General features: G+C 51.1%; 1 long non-coding RNA gene across 2 annotated transcripts; it reads left to right on the forward strand.

Moving 5' to 3' along the window:
- Positions 1-76: 76 nt before the first annotated feature.
- LOC144614304 (uncharacterized) lies at positions 77-12,433 on the forward strand. 2 transcript variants are annotated; one of them, XR_013551989.1, is made up of 5 exons: positions 77-188; positions 2,466-2,663; positions 7,131-7,260; positions 10,616-10,693; positions 12,082-12,433. It is a non-coding gene; the product is annotated as an uncharacterized LOC144614304 (long non-coding RNA). The 2 variants fall into 2 exon arrangements; XR_013551990.2 differs by lacking the exon at positions 77-188 and adding an exon at positions 205-1,120.
- The last annotated feature ends 11,248 nt before the right edge of the window (positions 12,434-23,681 follow it).

Below are 23,681 nucleotides of genomic sequence, written 5' to 3' on the forward strand. Positions count from 1 at the left end.
GGACCTGCGCGGTGCTCCGTCCGGCTTCCGCGCCGGCTCGGGTTTCCGCCGCCGCCGCCGCCGCCGCCGCCGCCGCCGCCGCCGCCGCCGCCGCCGCCGCCGCCGCTGCCGCCGGGCCGTGCCGGGCTCGGCTCCTCCGAACCGTCTGGCGGACTTGGCACTGGCCCCGGCTCCTCAGTGCCCCCGCGGTGCGTGGCAGGCTGCGGCTTCATTATCCTGATTGATTCCTCCTGCTCCCCGACACCGTGGGGGCCCCGGTCAGGGAAGGGGGGCCGAGGCGGCATCTGCAGACCCCTTCCCCGGCCCTCGCCCCCAGCCGCTCTTCGGGCTGCCGGCCCCTCGGTGCCCCGCTGCGGCCCGCTGGACAGGTCAAGGAGGAAGGGCAGGGGCAGCCTTTGCCCCCCTTCGTGGGTGGGGAGGGCCCAAAGGAGGAGCGGAGCTGTGACGGGCCAGGTTCAGTGCTACCGCCCAAGGCGCCCGCCCTGGGCCATGAACGCCGCCGGTCTTGGGACCTGCCCTTGGCAAAAATTTTGCACCCTAACCCGAAAGAGTCTGGAGGGTTTGGAGTGGGGAGGGAGCACAGTGATGGACTGAGAACTTCAGAAGAAGCCTTGGCAAAATGGGAAAGGTGACATCTTCCAGGAGCACTGATCACGTGGGCCAAGCCCTGGTGACTGCAGGCCTCTCTAGGCGCCTTAAATGTTCTCAGGGGGAAGCAGGGACAGGGTCTGCCCAAACAACACTGGACAGGCAAGGATCTGAGCTCAAACGAAGCCCACGGGCCTCTGTGAGTTAGAGAACCTGTGCCCAAATCTAGCAGAGGGTGGTCTGGCCACAAAATGGTGGCTCCCTACTCCAGGTGCGGTGAGGCCTCAGTGGAAAGAGCATCCGGGAGCCAGGCCGGAGGGCCTTTCTAGTCTTGCCACTTGGTTTGTTACCTGGGCAAGTAACTTTACCTTTTTTAGCCTTGGTTTATTAATCTGTAAAATGGGGTTAAGACCTCCCTGACAGTTATCAATGGTTAATGGGACTCTCTAGCAAGGAAGAGAAAGGGAGATGAGGGGCTGGCTTCCATCCCTGCTGCTGTGTTGGATGAATCCGTCCCTTCTCCTTGAAGGAGGTAAGTTTCCTCCATATACTTAAATCCCTTCTTAACTGGAAGGTGACGTGGAAACTTCCAATCAGATCTGCTTCCTTGTCAGGGTAGAAGGGCAAAACTGCTCTCCACCTCACTGGCCTGGCATAGATTTAATTTCTAAATTCACATCAGACTCTCCACCACTCCCATCCCTCTTTGGGTGGGGCCTCTCTTCCTACAAGACCTGACAGTCTCCCTCTAGTGCCTCAGAGCTGTCCTGTCCAAGGGCCAGACCTGGGAAATTTCTTCTGTAGCCTTGCCCTCTTTGGCTAACTCCAATCTTTAGCTCTCCACAGCCCTGGGGAAGAGGGAGCTGGTGGAGAATTTGAAGCCAGTTTTTTCCAGAGCTGTGGCAATCGTATTTGTGAACATGATCTGGGCCACTCTGGCAATTCAGTGTCTATCTCTGGGTCTGTTTCCTTATCTGTAAGTTCATGAATTTATTCTTCCAACCCACATTTCCTGGGTGACCACACTGGGGCAGCATGGTGCACCCAGAAGGTGGAAGTGTGGGAATAACACAGAGTGAGTGGGAAGAACTCCACTCTGAAGCGGCTGATCTTCTGAGGGGAAAACAGACAGATACACATAGCAGTCTCTCCAGTATAAGGGTGTTTACTTCAGGAGGACCTCCAAAATTCTAGAACTTTCCACAGTGTCATGATACTTTCCCACTTTTTCCTGAACAAAGCAGACTTTTGCCTTGGACTCTTTGCTAGAGGCTGATTGCTTTCCTATGGGAAAAGACAGATCCTAAAATTTGAGTCTGGAGCTTTTGTTCATTCTGTTTTGTTGGAATTATCTATTTTTGTAACAGTCCTGCATTACTTTTATATTTAAGATAAAAACACAAAAACATTTCCAGTTTGGGGAAAAAGATGTCAGGGAGGATTGTTTTCTTTTTTCTCTGGTGACCAGAAGCAGGTCAGCACATGTATCTAGACATGCCAGGCTGCCTGGAGCCCTTGATCAATGTGGCCCTGGGAGAGGCTGCCTCAGTCTACTGGCCTGGCTGCCCACCCACCCCTGGCTGGACTGTTCCATCCTCTGTGTCTGTAGTCCTGGGCTCCACTTCCTATTAATACAAACCACGTGGGACCCTTGCTGTGGCGTCTCTAGGCAGAAAAGGGAGCCACAGCCGCCTAGTGGCTGCCAGGGAGGCTGGCAGGAAGGGGCATCTCCACCAGGCGTCTCCTGGGAAACAGTAAGCTCCCCAGAGAAGGGACATTTGGAAATAAAATTCCTGCCGCTGTGTGTTTGTATGTGTGTTGGGGAGGGAGAGGGAGTTAAGAAACCTCACCACCCCCCTCTGCTTTTCTCTCTTCAGGGAAAGCCTCTTTCAGCAGCTCTCCGGACTCCCTCCCAAAACTCCAGCCCATTCCCCAGAAACCACGTAGGCTCTGCTGGGAATGGACAAGAGGCCTAGAAAATGTCCCTTCAGATTCATGATGTGGGTACAGAAGAGCACTGGACTGAGAGCCAGGGCCTCACGTCCTCAGCTGCCCTGCCTCACCCTGTGGCCCTGGTCAGTCGGACCCCCTTTCTTAGTCCTGCATTCCTCTGTAAAATGAGGGTACTGGGTGATGTTTCACCATTATTCATAGTCTTCACGTGGGGCTCCTCCACAAGGCTCAAGAATACAGTCGGAGCATTCTAGGCAGTTCTTTCTGGCACTTGGAGCAGATACCTGATAGGAGTTAATGATTCCTTATGTGACCTTGACTGGTCACTTAAACCAACCAGGTCCCTTCACCTGTACATTCACTCATTCAGGTATTTATGGGTGCTTACTGAGAATGAAGTCTATGCTGAGAAGGTGAGACTACCCTGATATACAATGAAAGAGGCCCTCAGCCCCCGTGCGTCCTCTGTGCCAGAGGTGCATGCCACATTCCTTCCATGATGACTCCCTTCACATGGAGCTGGAGGGCTGTGGAAGCTTCTTTTCGCATAGTGCCTAAAGCCAACCTGAGGGAGAATCCATGGTACCTCCCAGGGAATAGAGATGGGGGTGATGTCCCTGCCCCCCTCCCCACTCTCACACCTACCTGGTTCCCTTTGTCCTACCTTGCTCTTGAGTGACAAGCCCCCACTCCCCACCCAATCCACCCCTTCCTGATAAAATATGGGATAATCAAACTGGGGACAGACACCCTTTGGAAACCACAAAAGTCAGGGATGTTGAGTAAAAGCAAGTGGCTCTCTCCCAGCTGGGGTGCCCCTCCTCCTGGCCTCACTTCCCAGAGCTGCTTTTCCTCCAGAGACCCAGGCAGGGTGGAAGGTGCTAAGAGAGCTCTCCATGCAGGAGACAACCCCTACAACTTTAGGAGGAGACAGAGGAGCTCCAGGAAGGAAGAAGGCTAGGGGCCCTGCAGAGACCCAGGGGGCCTAGGCCTCCTTTGGTGTCCTCTGAGGAGAAGACATTGGCTCTTACAGACCTGACCTCGTGGCTTCTCAGCCCAGGTCTGCCTGGGAACCAGGCGCTGGAGGTAGGAGAGAAAAGGGAAGAAGGGGGGTGGGAAGGGAAGTGGGGAAGTAGAAGTATCAGGGAGGGGGAGTGTTGATCCGGATTCTGTCACCTTTATTGGGTACCTACTGTGTGCCTGGCAATGGGCTCTGTTCCCCCTTTACCTGGATTATTTCATCTAGTCCTCACCTGAGCCCTATGCCTGTGTTATTATCCTGCTCTGACAGAGAAGGAAACTGAGACTCAGAGGCATTATGTAATTTGCCCAAGGTCACACAGCTTGTCAGGAATGAAGCCAGGATCCCAGCCCAGGTCTGTTGGCCTCCAGTGGGTTCTCTCTGCTGCCAGAAAGTCCTCCTCCTGGAAAGCAGGTCTGGAGTTGGGGTTTTCAGTCAGAGCTCATCAGGATCCCCAGAGGTAAATCTATTGTCATCTGCCCTCCTCCTCCTCACCCATCTGCCAAGCAAGTCGCAGGTGAACCCCCTGCCACGGCCCCTGCCCTAGCCCCAGGTGCTAGCTCAGCTTTGCCTGGCTCCAGGCCTCTCTCTGGTGCCCCCAAGGTGGTTCTGAGGTCACCCCACACCCCAACGCCTTTCTTTCTTTCTGCTTTTCTAGATCTCAGAATACATAGGAAAATGCAGGAACAGAGAGGTCACTTGAAGGTTGGAAGCAGGGGCCCTGGTCTTGGGCAAAAGATTGGGGGGCCTAGTTATCTCTTTTGATTCAAATGAACACTTTCCCTAACTCCCACCCCTCACCCCCAGAGACAGCCAAAGCTTTGCTTAGTTAATGAAATACAAAAGAAGGAATCAGGGGGTGGGGGTGGCTGGAGAGCGCTGGAAAGCAAGGGAGAGAGGAAAAGTTGGGTCTCTTCCAAAGAGTTAATGTTCCACAGTATGATCGATTAGGTGTCAGATGTAATTTCAAACCAATACAAGATGAATGGCATAATTTTCCCTCTCTCATTTTAGACAGAATTAAGAATCCATTAGCTAACACAAATTTTTGGCAAGTTTAATAGGAGCTCAAATCTACATTCGGAGGAAACGCTCCCCAAAGCCTGTTTGAAGCATTTACTCCTCAGGCCCCTGGCCTCCAGTGTCTCTCCACCCACCACCCCCCCAAGACCCTCACAAGCCCTCTGTTGTCTGTCCCCACATGCAGCCCCCTCTCCCTTCCCCTAGTCCTCCTACATGCCCCTCCCCAGCCCAGTCTGAGATTAACTGGCCTGACCCCTCTCACAAAGGCCGGGCCTGCCCACCATTGTCTTCCAGTGGCAATGGGTAGGGGGAAGGGGCGGAGGGGCTGGCAGTGGGCCCAGGAAAGGAGGAAGGTTGCTGAATTGGCCCCAGGCTGCAGACAAGCCCTAGGGAGAGGGGTGAATGGGGGCTTCGGGACCATTTCAGTCTCAGCTACTTCTCAGTTTCACCCCCAGAAAAGTTCTTATTTTTATCTTAGACAAAGCATTACCCAATTTATAAGGGGAGATTCAAACCCCATTCTTCCTTTTATATTTATATATATTAGTCCATACAGTAAACCTGAGAGATTAGAAAAACAGTTACCATCCCATTCCATAGATGAGAAAACTGAGGCTGGGGAGGGGGAGGTGATTGGAGTCATCTGAGTCCAAGGGTAAAACTTGGCCCTGCTACTTGCTTGCTTACCAGGACCTGTAGGCTTTTCCTCTGGGCCTCAATTTCCTCATCTGTAAAGTGGGAAGAACCTTGGACCCAGTTTCATAGTATTATCCTGAAGGACAAATGAGAAAGCTCTTGATAAAGGAGAGATTTTGTGACTGTCCGCCCTGGCAGAGGTGCCAAGTATCCACTCTGCATGAGCTTCATAGATCAGCTCCAGCCCCTACCCTCAAATCTCATAGCCTGGTCTGGAAGACCAACATGTAGACTGAGTTCTGTCCTGGGAAGCAAAAGAGGCTGGAATAATAATTATGACAGCTTCACCTTACTGGACATTTATTCTGTGCCAAGTGTGGGACCAAATTATTTTTACATAGTAACTCATTTACTCCTCAGACCCTTAATCAGATATTATTATCATGATCTCACTTTCCAGATCAGGAAACTAAGGCACAAACGAGTGAAGTAACAAATGAAGTGGTAGGAAGTGGCAGAGCTAGGATTCCAACCCAGGCAGCCTGATCCTAAGGCCTGTGGCTCCCTACCTGATGTTAAACAGAGGTAAAGGGCTGGAGTGGTGGAGCACCAGGATGTGATCCCAGACCCTAGGTCTGGAAAGGCTTCACAGAGGGCAGTAGGCTTGACTTAGGTCTTAACTGATGAGTAGGAGTTTACCAGTTGGGCAAGGAGAGAAAGAATTTTCAAGGTAGTAAGAACAGCATGTGCAAAGGCACTGAGAGAGGTCTCAGCATGGGGATGGTGAGTAACACACTGTGCCAACCAAAACATAGGGTTCGTGTGGAGGATGGCAGGAAACAGGTTGGATGCGCAGGCCAGGTGCTTCATTCTGACAATCCTGCTCTAAAAATTGGGAAGTCTAACTTCTATAGATAACCTTGCATGTCATGCTCAGGATTTATGATTTTTTCATGTCATTATGATAATAGGGCTAGCATCTTCCATGTGCCAAATGCTTTGTACCAATTGCCTTTATTGCAATAACCACACAAAGCAAGTACTATTGTCCTGTTTTTCCGATAAGTAAACTGAGGCTTAGGGATACCAAATAACTTGCCTAACAGATACAGCTAGGAAGTGATAGAATTGAGTATCAAACCCAGGTTTGACCCCAGAACCCAAACTCTTAATCACTGTGCTTGCTGTGTCCTGGTAGGTGGTGGGGAACTTCCAGGAAGTTAGCTTTAGGAAAAGAATTCTAGCAGGGTGTAGAGGTTCAATTAGAGCAGAGTGTGATTGGAGGCTCCATCTGGAACTTTCATCTGAACTGGAGGAATAGAGAATGATGGAGGAAAAGGCCCTCCCTCATCCATGGGGATGGAAGAGAGGGCATCCTGGAGCCTAAGTAATATTAGTCATAACAGTACCAACTATTAAGTGCCTATCCTGTGCCAGGAGCTTCCCATGAGCCATCTCCTAATCATACAATGCTGTAGAGCAGATCTTGTTAGTCCTATTTTACAGATGAGAAAGCTAAGGCTCAGAGAGGTTGACTGATTTTTCTGGACCACACAGTGGTGATCCAGCAGAGCTGGTACTGGACTCTGGTATCCCCTCAAACCTCACTGTTGGGCTGCACACCAGACACCAGCTCTTCCCTCTGGACATGGCTTAATATTCCCTGGGGCACATATGGAGCTGTCTCTCCATTTGGGCCCCAGCAAGTGACTTTGAGCTAAGGGAGGTGGAAAGGGGACAAGGAAGAATGAAGGAGAAGAGACACTGGGGAGGAATGAGCTCTGAGGGGACAGTCTGCAGTCATTTTTACCTGTTACGGAAGAGGTACAGGACAGGGTTAGAGGAAGATGAATGCACTTCATTATCTTAGCCCATAAGTAGCGACCTTTGTTTCATTTCCAAACTTTAGGAAGGCCTTCCTGTTATCTAACTCCCATTCTCCTAATGGACTCACAAACAATCCCAGTTGCCTGTTCCAAGGAAGAGGTCCTGCCCATGCACCATGCCTTGAGGAAATATCTTGTCACTTTCCTCATGGGGTAAGAAGTCAACGGATGGGGGGAAATGATGCCTACTTGCCTTTGTGTTACTGCATATCCAGAGGTGTGGTGGGAGTGGCTACATTCCCAAGTTACCCCACTGAAAGAAGGAAAAGTCTAGGCTCCTCAGCAGAGAGGGGAAGGAATAGCAGAGTCTGGGGTTGGGGTGAGGGGGATACCTGCTGGGGCCACAGCCAGAAAAACAGACCCAGGCCTCCTGCCTTGAAGAAAGGAGATCTCTGAGTTTTGGTAAAATTAGTTCAATTCCTGGGCATTGTAGCCAAGAGTATATAAAGGAATTCATATCCCTACCTAGGCTAGAAATTGTGTGAGCCCAGGGCCACCCTTAAGAGAGAGAACCTGGGGAGGGGACTGGAGAGAATTCTTAGTTAAAAAATGACTTTGAGGGAAAGAATTCTGGCTTTAGAAGCAAAGGAGCTCAAGTTAAAATCTGAGCCTTCCTGCTGCAAAAGCAGGAATACCTAGAGTAGGCTTGTTCATTTATTTGACACATTTTCACTGATAACCTACCATGTGCCAGGCACTATTTGAGGCCCTAGAATATTTCAAACAAAAATCCTTGCCTTCAAGAAATGTATGTTCTAGCTGGGAGATAGGCATCATTTACATCAGTAAATTATGTTAGTAGGTGGTAAGCGTTAGGGGGAAAAGTTCATGACAAATCTAGGTTGGGGGGGTGGAGGTTGCCATTTTAGGCTGAAGGTTAGGGTAGACCTCATTTGGAAGAGCAGCATTTGAACTAAGACCTTCAGGGGATGAAGAAATTGGCAGTGTGGATATCAGGGAGCAGCCAGCAAACAGGCAAGCCAGGGCCTGAAGGGCCCAAGGGGGCCAGTGGACTGGAGGGATCCGGGGAAAGGAGAAGCAGGTAGGTTCTGAGTGGGAATGGGAGAGGCACAGAATGCATGGGGTCCCATAGGCCTTTGGTTTTCTCTGGGAATAAAATGGGGAACCTGGCCAAATCTCCAGTGAGGGAAAACATGATCAGGCAAATGTTTCAAAGGATCACAGTTGCTCCAATAGGGAGAATAGACTGGGGCTGGAGGAAGGGAGTAGGGGTGAGAGAGTAAAGGTGAAGGAAGAAGAAGGGAGCAGGGAAATCTGGTAGTTGCTGAATCTGGCTGAGTCACAATTTTCTCATCTGTCAAATGGGAATAAAAATGTGTCCCAGAAGGTTATGCGGTAAGAGATTTGTGGATATATCCCCAGTCTTTAGCAGATGAGGTTCAATGAAGTCTCACTGAGTGAAAAAAATGAATGACTGTCTTTCCATGCCCTTCTCATACATATAACTCCTACACCAAGCCCTGAAACAGCTCCTTAGAAGGGTCTAGAAACCAAGACATGTGGGTTCTCATCATGATTAGCCACTCCTCTTCATCTGTAAAATGGGGATAATAATATCTACTCTCCAAGATAATCGTAAAGATTATATAATGTGTGTAAATCTGCATTGCCCAATTGGAAGCCACTAGCCACATATAGCTATTTAAATTTAAATTCATTAAAATTTAATAAAATTTAAAATTTATTTCCTCAGTCACATTTCAAATGCCTAATAACCTTATATTGGCTAGTGACCACCATATTGAACAGAACAGAAACAGGACATTTCTATCATTGCGGAAAGTTCTATCTTACAGTGCTAGTCAAAAGCACTCAACTCAAGGCTTGGCCCAAGTCATGGGCACAGTAAATGAATGCCACCATTCTTGGGGGACTCAGACAGTGAGACTGATTATTCTTCCAATAGCTTTCCAGAGACCATTCATTTAATGTTCTCCAGGATTGAATCTGAAAATGAAGAATGGGGAAGAGTCAGGGGGTGGTAAGGGCAAAAGGAGAGAAGGAGGAGGAACAAGTCCCCTGGACAACACCAAGAGAGTTGGTGTTAGGGATTGCCCAGGGGGTGGAGGTGAATAGAATATTGTGTCTAGGGCAGGAAAGAAAAGAAGACCAAAAGAGAAAAAAGAAGAGAGAAATAAATTCATGCACCCAAGAGCTGGACCCCAGGATAAGTCTTCATTGCCTGCCCCTAGAGCATGAATGCAACTTTTGAGATCTTTGATCTCCATACCTATATTATTGAGTTCATTCATACCACATTTGTTTCTTGAGCACCTATTATGTACCTGGTCCTGTCCTAGGTGCTGGGAGTCTACTATTAAAAAAAAAAAAGCTTCCACCCACAGCGGGATTGTGTGTGAATACACACAAATAGAAGGGGAAAATAGAAGGGAACATAATAAATGTGTGACATACATAGCATGTTAGATGGTGATATGTATTAAAGAGAAAAATAAAGCAAGGAAGGAGAGGGAAAGGAGGTGCAGTTTTTGATGGGGTAGTCAGGAAAAGCTTCTTAGAGAAGGTAATGTTTTATTTTTGGTTGCCGAGGGCTGTGGGGGTTGAGAGGAATGGGGAATGACTGTTAAATGGGGTGATGAAATGTTCAAAATTGATTGTGGTGATGGTCACAACCCCATGAATATACTAAGAAACCATTGAATTGTACACTTTACTTATTTTTACAGTTTATTTATTTATTTGAGAGAGAGCACGTGAGTGTGAGTAAGGGAGGGGCAGAGACGGAAGGAGAGAGAGAATCCTAAGCAGGCTCCTGCACTATCAGTACAGAGCCTGATGTGAGGTTCGAACTCACAAAACATGGGATCATGACCTGAGCCGAAATCAAGAGTTGGATACCCAACTGACTGAGCCACCCAGGCGCCCTGAATTGTACACTTTAAATGAGTGAATTATAGCTTAGCAAAGCTGTTATTAAAAAAAAAAATTGGGCTGCCTGGCTGCCTCAGTTGGTAGAGCATGTGGCTCTTGATCTCAGGGTCGTGAGTTTGAGCCCCACATTAGGCATGGAGTCTACTAAACTAACTAACTAATTAACTAACTAACTAACTAACTAACTAAATAAATAAATAAATAAAATCACTCTGCCTGCTTCACCAAAAATAGACTGAAGGGACCAAAGGCAGAAACTGTGGTCATCCAAGAGAGAGGGGGCTGCCGCTTGGACCAGGGTGGTAGCAGTGGGATGATGAGAAGTGGTCAGATTCTGGATTTATTTTGAAGGCAGAGCAGACAGATTTGCTTCTGAATCAGATATGAGGTGTAAAAGAGCATTGTCAAAGATGAATCCAGAAAACTCTCTGGCCTGGAGTTTAAGGAACCAGAGGCCTGGAAAGGGAGAGGGGCTGGCCTGAGGACACCAGTCACCAATGGCCACACTGGGACTCTGAAAGGAGGCAATGTTATTAGTTAGATTCGCAGATCCTGGCTTTGACTTTGAATTCTAACCCTACCTACCACATTGCAGAACCTCTCCCAGCATCAATGCCACAGCCTGCCTTCTGGGACCTACAAAGACTTATTGGGACAGATCCAACTCACTTAGGTGCTGGGAGAACATTTGTTCCTTCTTTTTCCCCTTCCTTCCTGACCTTCCACCTGTGACAGCTCTGAGCCTGGAGCTGAGGAGAGAATGAGGACAGGGAGGATAGCAGACCTGAGGCCCCAGAGGGAATGCTGGTCAGGAGTCTGGGCATTGCTCCCAGCTGTCTGAATCCTGCAATTAAGAGAGAAGAGGGGGAACATACTCACCGCCCCCCAAGCCTGAACTTAGGGCCTCTACCTTCTCTAGGGACAGGGAGGCTAGTGCACACACATTTGGGGTTGACAGAGGATGATCTCTAAGTCAGTTCTCCGCAAGCTGGTGAGACATTCTAGGAAGCTTTTAATTACCGTCTCAGAGTGGATGCCAGGTTAATGCGATGATTCAAAAGGTGTATTTTTCAATTATATTTAACGAAAAGATTTATAGTGAAGTAAAATATAATTAGGAGGCTGCCAGCAGACCGGCTTCCTGAGAGGAAGAGAGATGAGACAGACCCCTAATGGGGCAGGTTGGAGCCCAGGCTACAGGACCTGCTCAACCCACCCCCACCCCTCAAGATATCAAAGCATTCATCAATTCTGCCATTCAAACACACTAAGTACCTATTTCATGCTGGGCTCAGAGTTTACCATGGGGACAGAACAAATGCTATGGTCCCTGCCCTCAGAGAACTTACACACCAACAGGACAGGCAGACCAAAAAAAAGTAAGGCAACAGTTAAAATGCTGCAAAGGAAATAATAGAATGTTGTACTAGAGAATAACCAAGGACCTGCTTTGGATAAAAGCATCAGAAAGGTTTCTCAGGGTGGGGGTAGACAAACAGACTTGAAGCATGAAAAGGAGCCAGCCAAGAAGAGTGGGAGAAAGGTAAGATGATTGGTTGGGCCAAGAAAGCCATCCAGTTCCTAGGGTGGGGAGGTTATCTTAGTGTGTGCAGAGTGGAAAGAAAGGCCATTGAGGATGAGGCATGGAGAGGGAGAGGCAGAGGCAGATGACTCTGGGGAGGGAGGGAGGGAGGGAGGGACCCAATCCAGCTGATAGAGTTTGGGTTTTATTCTATGTGCTGAGGAAGCTGCTGGAAAATTTTAAGCCAGAGAATGAAAGGCCCTGCTTACAATTTAAAAAGATTACCCTAGTTGCTGCGAGAGAATGGAACAGAGTGGGGCAAGGTGGGAGGTCAGAGCAGAGACCCAGATGAGAGGTGATGTGATCTGGCTTAGAGGAAAGCACTAAGGAAGGAGAGAAGAGCCTGGACTTGGGTACATGTTGGAGCAAGGATCAGTGGTTCTTGGTGAGAGTCTATATGGAGAATGAGGGGTAGGAAGGATTCAACGATGACTCTAGGTTTTTGGCTTGAGCAACTAATTGGATGCTGCTGTTTACAGAAATGAAGCCCAGAGAAGAAATAAGTGGGAAGACATGTGGATAAAGACTTCAGATTTGGAATAGAGACACTCTAAGGACTTCCATGGCCCTGAAGGATGGAGGTCTGGATGCTTCACCCCAAGGGGGTCCCCTCTCCCCACCTGATTCTATTGCTTCCCACCTCATCCTTCAGCTTTTTTGTGTGTCTGTGTCTAACTTCCATTCTTCCTGTTGCACTTGGGAGTGCATGCTTCTTTCATTTGGAGGGAGAATTCTGTCTCAGCTCCCTTTAACTGCCTAAGTTCCTGAAATTCTACCACTAAATTCATACTGTACTTGTGTTCATTGAGAATCCACTATGGTTAGACACTGTGCTGTAAGCTTCGGCTACATTATTTCATCCAAACCTGCTAACCACTCTTTCCATACTGTTAATATAATGGTAATAATAGTGACCAGTTAATGAGCTAAACTCTTTACATGAATTATATTTAAATCTCACTGAGAGAGGTGCCTAGGTGACTCAGTCAATTGAGCATCCAATTCTTGATTTTGGCTCAGGTCATGAGCCCAGGGTTGTGGGACTGAGTCCCACACTGGACACTGCACTGAATGCAAAGCCTGCTTAAGATTCTCTCTCTCTCCCTCTACCCCCCTCCCCTGCTCTCTCTCTCTCTCTCTCTCAAATAAAAAAAAAAAATCTCACTGAGAAATAACCTGCCCAGTTAGTATTGAGAATGGGATGAGAAATCTAGGATTGTCTCCAGTACACCAGACTCTCTGGGGGCATGAGAACTGCCTGGCTGATGAAAGGCAGGAGATATTTGGATGCCTTTTCCCCCTCACTCATTCTTTCCTAGATGAAGCACAGAGACGTCCTTCCCTGAGTGCAGAGAGCAGGCACCCCTGATGACACCCTCAGGTCTGGGCAAGTCTGCCCGTTTGTTGGGGAGGGCACAGTTGTCATAGGAGCTACAAGATCCTTAGAGGGGTTGCCTGGTATCATAGGAGGGGGGTGCCCACCCACATAATGAGAGATCCTGCTCTGTGACACAGAGAGATGATTCTTATATGCCCCATCCTCTGAGAATGGCTTAGTTGTTTGTATGTGTGTGTGTGCATTTGTACAGGAACTTGTGTGCAAAGAACCTGGTGATTTGCACATGTGTGCAAGCCAGAACACGCCTGCCTTCTGTGCATTTTCCTCAGGAAATGTGTGTGTGATGTGAGTTATCTGTCTAGGCCCTCACAATGGCAAGTAACTTGTACATTTTTTCATGTGTGTACCTGTGGGTGGAGTTCACGCAGGATAGAAAGGGCCTGGCCCCAGAGTTGAGTTCTGAGCTCAGCTCCCCACTCTTCTTGTCTGTCCCTAGCTCCCTGCATCTTCCCCACCTCCCCTCATGCTGGGCAGAATGCCCTCAGCCTGTGCCGGCTGGCACACATGCCACATGGTGCCTGGCGCGCGTCTGGGCAAGGATGACGCCCCCAGGCCCGGCTGGGATACTAAGCCACCCGCTGCCTCCCCCACCTCCAGAACGGAGCGTCCCCATCCCGTCCCCTTTCTCAGCCAGGGACGCGGGGAGCAGGCGGGGACACGGCACAGACAGATACAAACACACAGATGCACCCAGAGACGCCCACAGGCGTGTGCCCCATAGAGGCACAGGCGTTCACACAGACTCAAGCACATTCGCATACACACTCACACACGCACATTCACACACACCCAAAGAAATTCGTGGGCACTCACCACTTGCACAGATCTCGGCCTGAGTAAACTCTAGGTACCGGCCTAGCCAGTTAGGCGAACGCACCCGCTGTCTCTGTCCGTGGTGCTGAAACCAGATCTTTCTCCTTACCGAAGGACAAGACAGGGAAGAAGAGATCAGAGGAGCCCCCAAGATGGGCGATAGAAGACAGAAGGAATGGAGGAGAGAGAGGAGATGAGAGGGAGAAACTCACAGATAAAGGAGAGAGAGAATCTAAAGGATACCGTGGGAGCCAAGGCGGGGGGGGGGGGGGGGCAGGGTGGTGGTGCCCAAACACCAGGACTAGGAGAAGCAGGTGAGGATGAAAGGTGACCTCAGACCCTATCCCTGCCGAAGTGCAGACTTAGGGTCTAAGGACTAAGACTTCGATGCCATTCAGGGCCAATTATGGAAGATTTTGGTAAGAATACCATGGCAGGTGGGGGACCCTGGATGTGTGGTTTCTGTGGCCTCCAAGTGTCCCTTTCCAGGTGCCTTCTTGCTCTGGAAGACCTTAAAATTGTAGGGGAAGGAGACAGACACTAAAAAAGTTCTATCATAACCCTGAAAAAAGCTCCCTACCTGATCTCTATTTGTTCATTTGTTTGTTTTCTTTCTTTCTCTCTCTCTTTTCTTTTCTTTTCTTTTCTTTTCTTTCTTTCTCTCTCCCTTCCTCCCTCCCTTCCTCCCTCCCTCCCTTCCTTCCTTCCTTCCTTCCTTCCTTCCTTCCTTTTTTTTTTTTTTTTTAGAGAGCAAGAGCGAGCAGGGAAGGGGTGGAGGGAGAGGGAGAGAGAATCTTAAGCAGGCTCAATGCCCAGCAAGGAGCCCAGCATGGGGCTCGATCCCATGACCATGAAATCATCACCTGAGCCAAAAGCAAGAGTTAGCCGCTTAACCAACTGAGCCACCCAGGCGCCCCTCCCCACCTGATTTCTTATCCCAATTTGTGTTGGGCAAGTGGACAGCAATGTTGATCTGGATTTGTTCTGAGGATTGTAGGGATTTAGTGACTGCTTAATGCTTATCCACAGATTGGATTATGGGTTCCTATCTCCCTCTCTTGACATAAAAACTTCTCTCTGGTGGGATTGACTAGTAGGGATGCTCTCCTACCAGCAGCCCCTTAGTTGTGAAATTTATGGAATACGAGGAATGCCCAATGTCCTTTTCAAAGACCAAAGGGTTTATCATATAAAAACTAGCCAAGAGGGAATAAAGGAAAGATGAGAAAGGAAAAAAGGAGGAAAAGAGGGAGAAAGGATGTGTGAAGATGGATGAAAGGATGAAAGAGGAAAGGGAAGAGGAAAGAGATTGGAGAAAGGAAAAGAGGATGGAGGTGCAGATGGCAGAAATGAGAGAGGGCACGAGTCACCCAGACATACTCCAGTGTCCAGGGAAAGGGCAGAAGTATGCCAGGTGGAGAAAATTGCTTCCTGGGGGCCCAGATTAGACTGGAAGTCCAGGCTGGTCCTGCAGCTGTTCACAATGATATCCTCCATCTAGAGCTTTGGGCTGGGAGACCCCATGGGCCAGGACTACAGATGTGAGCAACAACTGCCCTATCACAGAAGATGGGATCAAAAGCAGTTAAGTCTGTGTGTGGGTTTCCTCAAGTGCGAGATAGGGACAGTGAGTGCCTTCTTGGGGGTGTTTCCACCTATTTGCATATAAGCAGTGGCAGCAAGAGGGAGCAACATGTATGGGCATCAACTGGAGAGAGGGTACTGAGTTGACTGATGGAGAGGAGCAGGCAGAGAAAAGAGGCAAGAGAGAAGTGAGTGAAAAAGAAAGGATAGTGTTCCTAAAGTTTTTTTGACCTCATAATTATTCTCCTTTCTTTCCTACCAAGAGAGAAGCCAGGCTTAGGATACAAGCTAGGCATATGTGCCTCAGTGTCCTTGTCTATAGTATAGGTATGATGACAGTCTCAACCTCATGGCGTGAATGAGATAATTATTAGCTTGTGTAAAACGCTTCTTTTAAGTCAGTTATAGATACATAATAAGCTCCACATATATGTTATTTCCCATTGTTGTTAGATCTTGGTCTTGCACCGGAATCAGTAGGGAGATTTTTCTTTGTGTTTAATTAGACTTTCCTGCCAAAGCCTTAGGTCTAACCTATAAGTCTTCTTTTGGGCATCATGGAGAGCAGTGACTTTCCAGCCCTTCAAATTTGCTTCTGAAGACAGAGAGAGCCAGCAGATTTTCTGGGGCATGGAGGGAGAACCCCATGGTAAAGTGACAGGGTCTAGGGAACAGGGTACCCACCAAGGATTGTCAAGGATGTTTTCCTGGATTCCTGAAAAAGCTGGATCCTGGACCTACATCAGTGCTTCCCTGCCCAGACTGGAACCTCAGCACTTCACTATTTAGGGCTGGTGCCCCCAAACAACTCAAGCTTGTACAGGTGTGAACATGTGGGTCATTTCTTCCAGATTGCTCTTCCAACCCCAACACCCCCCCCCCCGCCTTTTTACCTACCCTTCTGCTCCTTTCTTCTGAGGAATCCAGGTAAGAGGAAAGAAATTCCCTCACTTAGAGGGGTGGGATTTCTCCACCCTGCACAGGCAAAATAGATGATCTCATTCTGGAGGTCAAGGAAGCATGTGGGGACTGGCACAAGGAGGGGTGAGGGGTGGCAGGGCAGCCCCATGTCTTCCCATTCCCCCCAGCTCCTGTCTCATCACTGTCACCATTCAATCATAGCAGATGGGCTGCAGCTGTGAGCGCCAGCCCGGCACACAGGCTGGTCCGTGCCACTTGGGAGAGAAGGAAGAGAAAGGGAGGGAGGGAAGGAGGAGGAATGAAGGGAGGAGGGAGAGAGGAAAGGGAAAAAGAGGAGGAGGAGGAAAAGGAAGGGAGTGGAGGAGGAGAGAGTTTGAAGAGAAAGGGACTTGGTACCCTTTATGCTTCTCTCTTCCCAGCAGGAGAGCAGAGGCCAGGGCTGGGCTCACAAGCTGGGCAGTGCAGGCGAGATGGGCATATGCCCTTGATTACTACCAGGACCGCAGGCCAAGCCTCCGCAGCCGCCACGGCCTCATAAATCAGTTTTTAAGTAGCAACCACATGGACATTTCCCAGCTGAGAGGCCTGGCCTCTGTCGGCCCAGCTAGGGCAGCCCTCATGGAAGGGCAGGTGCCAGGCCAGGGCATGGAAAAAAGAGAGGTGGTCATCAAGGCTTGGTGGGAAGTGAGATTGGAGCCTGTTCAGGCAAAGTCTGGGGGCAGGGTCTCCCGCCAACAGGGAGTACGAAAGAAGGTGATGAGTGGCTGGCAATGGGTCCAGAACCCCCTGTTGGGGCTCCTAGACCTTGTCCTGTGTTCCCCTGGAGAAATGCCTACAGAGGAGGATGGCATTGTTACTGGAACTCCCTCTCCCCCCTTCCCATTAAGAATAGAGTCTGTGTGAATGTGAGGGCAGTGTGTGTGCTTGCGCCCTTGGGTATCTGAATGTGCTCACTGCTCCTGATGCATAGGAAGGTATCTCCCCAATATCTAGCCCAAGGCCAGCAGAAACCAAGCATCCAGTAAGATTGCTTGAATGAATAAGTGATCCAGTGAGAAGGGGGACAGTTAATGTGTGTTCCCAGGAATGGGAGGATTTATATCTGAGTGTGTATGATGGCCAAGTCTATGTGTATGTGTATATGTGTGTGTGGGAGGGGGGATTGTCTGTGGATGCTCTGGGGAGATCTATTCTGACAGACATCCCTCCACACCCTCCCTTTCAGCCCTCCCCTGAGCCCTGATTCTCCCCTTCTGAGGACCCACCAGTAACACAGCAGCTCCTGAATTCCACTCCCCCCAACCGATCAATCCCGTGCTTGGCACCCTCTTCTGCAGGCCAGCGTTGGTGGCTGGGGGTAGGGGCATGGGGAGTGGGGGAGTCCCGCCCCTGGAATGGCGGGCAAAGCGGGTGGGGTAGGGGCGCCCAGCCTTCTTGCGCCCAGTGTCTCCTCCCTGGGTGAACAGATGTCTCGGAATTTTAGATGTGCTCTCCGCCCCTCCTCGCAATAACTACCCCCACCCCCAGCTGGCACTGGCTGTGGCGTAGCGCCCTCCCCTCCCCCACCTCCGAGAGCAGAACCGGCTGATGGATCGGGGAGCGCGGCCGGAGGCCCTGGCCCAGAGGCGGGGAATGCCCGTGGGGTCGCGGCAACCGGCTGGGCCGAATCCCCGAGGCTCCTGGAGCGAAGAGAACCGGGTCGGCGCTGCCCGCGCCTCTTGCCTTCTTTTCTCGTTCCTTCCCATCTTCCGCATCTCCTCAGCCCTGTCTCTCCTTCCGCGATCTCCGGTCTCTCCGTCCCTCTCGATCTGTGCCCCACTTCACAACCCGTCCCGCCAACCGCGTCTATGCAAACCCTCCACACAGAGCCTCACACTTCGCGACAGAAACTCCTCCTGGCAACTTCGGCGGAATTCTTCCCTCCAGAGACCCCCTTCCCTGCATTCCGTGAGCCACCCCACCCCCAACTGGCCGCCTGCCTGCCCTCTGTGGAAACCCAGAGTTAATCCGGAAAACATAGAGGGAGGGCTGGAGGGGAGTGGGGATCGAGATTAGGGAGGCCAAGGATACCCGGGTTGGCCCGGGTTTGAGAGACACCCAAATTTTCTAATCACTGCTAATTAAGGAACAATCCAATTCCGTGGACCCCCAACTCGGGGAAGGGGGCGGGACCCGCTGAGGGCAGGAGGGGGCCTTGGCAGGGTTTGGCAGCCGGGGGTGGTGCCAGGCACCCTCCCCCACCCTCCCCCCACCCGCCAGCATTCCGAGGTAACAGGCATTTGTTACCCAGCTCGTGCCAGGAGCGATTGGCAGGTTCGAGTAGGCACAGTCATTCCGCACACAGATGTCCCTGCGTTCGCTCTTCTGATATGAATTCTGTCAGCTCCGAATCTGAGGGAGATGAGCAGACAGCCCCACAGACAGAGTTACAGACAGACAGAGCGATTGTCTGGAGGACACAGAACTCCACAGATATTTATTTTTCTTCTCTGAAAAAAAAATAATGAAAGAAAAATAAGAAAGACCCCCCACAAATTTGGGGGGACACATCTGAACTCCTGAGTGTGGCCCTCACTTTTTCAATCCTCCAGGGTTGCATGCCCACACTTTTCCAGGCTCCCCCAGGGCCCTGCAAATCATCCCTGAACTTCACATTTGAGTCGTTGCACCCAGAACCACAGAAGTCTGGGATATCTGCTTCCTTGTATAGGACCCAGAATTCCCGAATCCCTGCAAGTTCTAGGAAAGCACCAACCTGGTGCAGGTTCCAGCATTCTAGAATCTCTGAAATTAGAAATTCCAGAACTCTCGCCCCTGGGTAAATTGTGCCCAGTGCTCAATTATTGTATCACTGAAGAGGGGGGAGTGGGTGCTGTCCCATGTACTGGAATGAAGGGCCCCACATGCCTGGTCCTCACCAGCCGCCCCCACTCCACCCCCTGTCTTGGCAACCAGCCAAAAACTCAGCCTGCCCTTTGAATTAGGAATGCAGAAAGGTCAAGCCCCCTGACTCCTTCCCCTTTCTGGCACTCCCTTTCAGCTCCAGTTCCCATCCTGACCCTCCATACCTGACCTGGCCATTCTGCCTCTGCCCGCCCCAGCAGCTGTGGGAGAGAGCTGGTTGGTCACTGGGCATCTGTGAGCAGGCTGGGCATGAAGAGCCGCTGGGGTTTGGTTCTCCCTGGGCAGCCCGTACTTCTGGAAGAAGGGGAAGGCAAAGGGGCCAGAGAAACCCACTGACATCAGAGGAGAGGGGCACAGAGGGATTTGGGTTGTGTTTTTTTTTTAATCTTTCTTTCTCTTCTTTCTTTCTTTCTTTCTTTCTTTCTTTCTTTCTTTCTTTCTTTCTTCTTCTTCTTCTTTTTTTTTTTTAAAGAAAAAGCCCCCATCCTGTGTCATCATTTTTATGGGATCTGCAATTCTGGCAAAAATCTGTCTTTAATTTAGCTGTCCATATAAAAATCCTCACTGTATAATAATGAACAGATGCCATGGAATTTAAGCTGGAGCCTCGGCTCCTCCCCGCCTTCCCCCCGCGCCTGGCACCGGGCACCGGGCACCGGCTGAGTGGCACAGACTGGCACCAACACGGGAGCGAAGGGTGGGCAGGGGGCGACCTGGGCTCAGCGCCAGGGCACTGGGGTGGTGAAGGGGTGTCCAGGCGCTGGGCTTGGCCAGGCGGGAGCTTTTCCGTGGTGGCACCAAGGGAGAAGTGTCTGAGGGATTTTTCTTTTTCTACAAAATGATCAGTAGTTAAGGGTTTTGGTTTGGTTTCGCTTAAGGGCTCTGTGGTCCTTCTCAGGTTTGTTTGTTTGTTTGTTTTTTCAAGGCACCGCCCTCCCCCAATATAAATCCAAATGTTTTCGAAGTTTTAACTGAGTTGTGTTTAACCCTTCCCGTGCGCGGCGCCCCCGCCTCGGCCTCGGAGCCCAGCCGAGCGCGAGTTGGGAGTTCGCTGCAAGCGGGATCCGTACCGCTTCCGGCCGGCCCGAAGCCTCCGAGGTATCCCGGGCGCCCGCGCCTCCCGAGGCTCCCGCGCAGTTCCCGCAGGGCAGGAGTACCCTTTTGCCCTCCAGGAGTGAGGCCCGATGTGGCATCTGTTCGGCGAGCAGGAGAGACGAAGGCAAGAAGGAAAGCCCCACTTCCCCCATACCAATTCTCTCGCTTTTCCCTAGGGAAAAGAGAAAACTCTGCGAGTCAGGTGTCCCCCACTGCCTCCGCCTGCGGTCGAGAAACCAGGCATCGGCTTGGGATTGAGAGGTTGGTTCTGAGCCCCCCACCCCCACCCCCACCTCTTGCCTTTAATGCGACTCTGGCGAGAACAGATGTCCCAAGCCGGGCGGACTGCCCAGACCCCGCCCAGCTGTGCCCTTGGCGAAGACTTGGCTGAGGGTAGGAACTGGCACGCGGGTCCCCAAAGGGGCTTGGGGGCTCCTTCGCCCCGGCGGGACATGACCTGGCAGCCTCGGCCTCCTGGCCAGCGCAGCCTCGGGCGGGAGGCGGAAGCGCCCCGGAAAGACCCGTTCCTAATTCAATTAATTCCAAAAAGAGGAATGAGAGGAATACGGAGGTGGAGAGAAGCTAAGAAAAAGGTTTGAATAACCGAACACCAGGCACACACTCAGGGTATGGAGCCCTGCAGCCCCAGTGTGTCTGGGGAGTCGGCACTGCCCTCCTGCACTCTAACAGGAAGGCGTGTTAGAGCCACACCCTGGTGCACATGTGGGCAGCATCTCCACCCAAGGCGGTACCCCAGCTTTCTTGGCACAGCCAGTGTCTAGGGGTTCCCTTGTCTTTTCCTCTCTGAGCGCCCAGCTTCTCCTCACACCAGGGGGCTAACCCCCGTTCCCCCCCCCCCCCACCTCCCAGTCCCTGCCAGTCCCTGGCATCTCCCCCTGAGAAACTGGTTGCCTTTCTGCCCGTGAGCCCAGCCTTCCTCTCAGTCCTCTCTTGCTGGCACTCCCCGGGCAGGCTGCTCCCATCCCAGGGCTTTAGGATAGAGAAAGTTTCAGAGAGCAGACCAGTCCTTCTGAGGTGGCTGTGCCCTTTCTTACCACTTCGCATCAAGGAAAACTGTCCAGAATTTTTAAAGATGCAGGACAGAAAGGCAAGAGGCTAATTCAGGATTTAGGAGAGGAACAGGCTTTTCAGATTTCTCAAAGTCCAGGTCCTTACTTACCTCCCCTCTGGGTCTGTGGTCGGTGCCTTCATGCCCCAGCCTTAGAGAAAGAAAAGTGACGACATCTTCAGGCTGTGAGCTGGGAAGCCTGTTGTGACTGCTGAGGCCCACCTGCCCCCTTCCACATCTCGCAAGAAGAAACTTTCTCCTTTGAGCACATAAGAGCAGGTCAAGTGTGGAGTCCTGATCTAACCCCTGTTGTGACATGAGGAGCCTGGGAGTGGAGGCGGAGGCCAAGCCTGGTCAGGCCTGGCCCACACTGTCCCTTTCTTCCCACCTTCCTTGAAAACTAAACTGTGGAATCTAGAATTATCCCTCGGTCTCAATGTCCCCTCAAATCCAGATTTCTCCTCCAAGGAGCAGACAACTTCAGGTTTAAGGTTCTGGGGAAGAGAAGAAAGCCAAGGTCATCCAAGAGAGAATGAAATCTCTGACCTCTATGGGCAATTCTTGCATTGTCAGGCTTGTGAACTTTCCCATAAAACAGAAAGAGAGGGAAGCAAACACAGCCCGATGGAGTTCAGGGAGTGCCAGGGCTTCCCTGTTGCTGACTCCCTTGGGGTTTAGTTTCCCTGGACTGTACTCAGTGGTTTACTGTGTTGTCCTACGAGGTGATGATATCAGAGCTGGGGGTTCACTGGGCATCAGGGACTCCCGGTCGATTGTGGCTGGTTAAACAGAGAGGAGAAGAGCACAAGGCTTTTTTCTCCCTTTCCCCTTGATGGACAAATGGCCTGGACTCAGAAACATCTCTGTTTCCCTGCCATTTCCAAATGCTTGACTTCAGATGGGGGTGGGAAAATCAAGGGGAAGATGCCCTCCTGATTGATCCTGGCTGCAGCTTTCAGGTTTCCACAGCCCAGGGGTTGAGCTGAGCCTCTGCTAGTGCGTGCTTGGAGATCCCGCTGCTCAAGCTAGGACAGGGAGGGCGTCCTCTCTAGGACTTCTCCCCTTGCCCCCTCCCTACCACTGCTCTGGCCCCTTTTAGCTTTCTCCCTCTCCCCCACCCTACACACCTCCTTCTGTTCCTGGAGCTTCTCGGTGTGTGTGCGCGTGCAAGCGGGAGAGCCAGCTAGAGAAAACGACCTGCGAGGGGGAGTTTGGGGCTGCGTGTCCTCCCGCATCTTCTTCTCCTGCTCATCTGGCCATCTCACCAGGGAAGTTGAGTGTTGGGAAGGGGGTGATGGGAGGATAGAGCACAGCTAGAGTGCAGCCAGTATGGGGGAAGGGTCAGGAATTGGGGAAGGGGTAGCTCACGTAGTTGCTGGAATTCACTGGAGGCAGAGGCAGAGGCATTGGGGATCCCAGCCCCAAAAGGGGCCGGAGCACCTCCGCCTGCCTTGAGGTGACCACAGGTGCTGTGTCTCGATAGTCATCAACATCTTTTGAAAGGAACTGGAATCCACCTTTCAAAACCTAATCGTGCCGCGTGGAGTAGCCGGAAGAGTAAAGTGTAGGAGTCTGGTCTGGCCAGGGAAGCCACGTGGAGGGGTCTTTTGCTTCCGGCCCCAAGCCACCTGGATGCCACCCAGCCCGGGACTTCAGAACAGCTTCTGGGAAACAGGCTGAGTGGGAGAGAAGCCCAATTAACCTTGTTTCCAGGGCAGGATAAGACTCAGGCCTCAGGATGGGTGCCGAGTTCTTTTTCTCTCTAGTTGTCCCTGCCAGGCCTGTCCCATGCCATGAGCAGACCAGACTCCAGATTTGAGTCTGGGAGTCGCGCCTAGCTTCATACATCATGGAAGAAGGGGGGGGGGAGAAGGTGGATCAAATCCTTTCTCCCAAGAATAGGGGTGACTCAGAGGTTTATTAAATCCCCTTAGACCACTGACAGAGGTGAATGCTAGGTCGAAGGGTCCACTTCTTAACCTCACTTTAGATATATGATCCCATAAGTATTCTAGAGTGAAATTTTGAGAGGATTCCAGTGAAATTCTACAAAAACTGCAGGAGAATTCCGCCCAGAATTCCAGCCGGGTATCAGGAAGGGCCTCTCGTGGTGCCACGCTCCCTGGGGCCGTCACAAGCGGCCTCCGTCTGCGGCAGGCCGGAAAGCAAGAGACTGGACGAGAGTCAGCACCGGGGCGCGAACAGCTCCCAGCCTCCTGGCCTCTGTCTACCCGCAGCAGTCCTCTGGTAGAGAGAGGGCATTGTCTCCACTGGTGAGAGTGTTTGGAAGTGGT

The sequence above is a fragment of the Panthera onca genome, chromosome E1 (genome assembly GCF_046562875.1).
Source record: "Panthera onca isolate mPanOnc1 chromosome E1, mPanOnc1 haplotype 2, whole genome shotgun sequence".
Taxonomy (NCBI): domain Eukaryota; kingdom Metazoa; phylum Chordata; class Mammalia; order Carnivora; family Felidae; genus Panthera; species Panthera onca.